The sequence below is a fragment of the Sceloporus occidentalis genome, unplaced genomic scaffold (genome assembly GCF_023333645.1).
Source record: "Sceloporus occidentalis isolate IW3139 unplaced genomic scaffold, rSceOcc1.0.p SCAF_305, whole genome shotgun sequence".
In the NCBI taxonomy this organism is placed as follows: Eukaryota; Metazoa; Chordata; class Lepidosauria; order Squamata; family Phrynosomatidae; genus Sceloporus; species Sceloporus occidentalis.
This window is the reverse complement of record NW_028317285.1, coordinates 620,371-622,016: the sequence shown is the minus strand read 5'-3', so window position 1 is coordinate 622,016 and position 1,646 is coordinate 620,371.

The following is a 1,646-nucleotide window of genomic DNA, read 5'->3' as shown; positions in this document are numbered from 1 at the left end:
TTTAGCTAAACGCCCGCAGAAAAAGTTATATATTTCAATATATATATATATATATATTTATAAAAATATAACAAGTCAGTTATTTGCAATATGAGCATGGAAGAGATCTTAACAATCGGGGGGGGGGGGGGGGGGGTTATAAAAAGGCCCAAAATAAACGAAAACTTACCGAGTTCGCATGTGATCCGAGACTACAAAGAGGAAAAGAGCGTCTTGTATTTTTCAAGCCCCTTTCTAATCTGCAATACACATAGAAAGTTAATACGCAGAATGTGTACGGAGACGCAAGAATCGCAACAGATTCCGTTTCAATCATTGGCAGCTCTCACCGAAATACCGACGGGGCCACGCTGAAGGCAACTTTAGGAAGGGAGATGGACGAATAGGGCACAAAGATGGCCGTTATTACGCTTTGTATATAGGGCAGGATATTTTAACATTGCTCTGATTTAATTTTTTTTTTTTTTTTTTTAAAGCTAAGGATGGGGCAAATAAGTATAAATTGACAAAAAACAAAGTAATTTTAATTTTTTTTTTATTTTTTTTTTTAAACAGTCAGGGCAGTTAAGATATGGAATATACTGCCATTGGGTAAATAGGGTATATTTGGTCAATCTAAGAAAAGAAAAAAAAAAAAAAATAATCCTACTAAAGAAAAGACCTATTGTGTGCCTCTTCAGGACAATACCGAGTAGAAGATTTATTTTTCCCTTTAAAAAAAAATTAAAAAAAATAAATAAACCATTCTGAACTATGTAACTACTCCACATACTTTACATCTAAAACTGAAAATGTAATAATGTACATCCATATATTATATATATATATATATATATATATATATATATTATGTACATTTGTTGAAAAAATAAAAAAAAATTATATATATTATACCACGTGCTTAAAAAATAAAAAATGATTAACCAAATCCTAAAATAAAAAAATTCTGATTTACCCTAAAAAATTATTAACCTCGTGCAACAAAATAAACCACAATCACTCCTGGCTGTGTATGTAAATTCATTTTTATTTTCTTATTATAATTTTTTTTTTTTTTTAAATTTTATTATAATAAATTTTAATTATAATTTATACAAAATAATTTCACGAACAGAAAATTGCAGGAGTCGGACGGAGCGCAAATCGGATTGGAGTTTGTTTATTTCCAACAGTTACGACGGAACGCAGACACCTATACAAATGTATATGCAGACGTAGCAAGAGCCTCTATACAGCATGTTACTATATATATACTTTGTACGGATATGGCACTAAACGCATACATATTATTACATAAGCACAGATCTGTAGGTATACATAACATAACAAAACATATATATATAAATATATATATATATATATATAGAGAGAGAGAGAGAGAATACACGTACATACAGATACTTATTATAAAGATTTCATATACAGAGCTGCGGCGACACGCCATTGTGTTCCTATGTGAGAAATGACATACATGTGTAGGTACAGAGCTGGGCAAATTTACAGAGAAGTTGGGAAACAGAAAAAAAAATATATAAAAAATTATATTTTGTTTTTTAATAATAATAATAATAATAATAATAATAATTACGAGCCGGCTTCACATGATTCGAAACTACGTATAGATTTCATCCCTACAGAGCAATGCA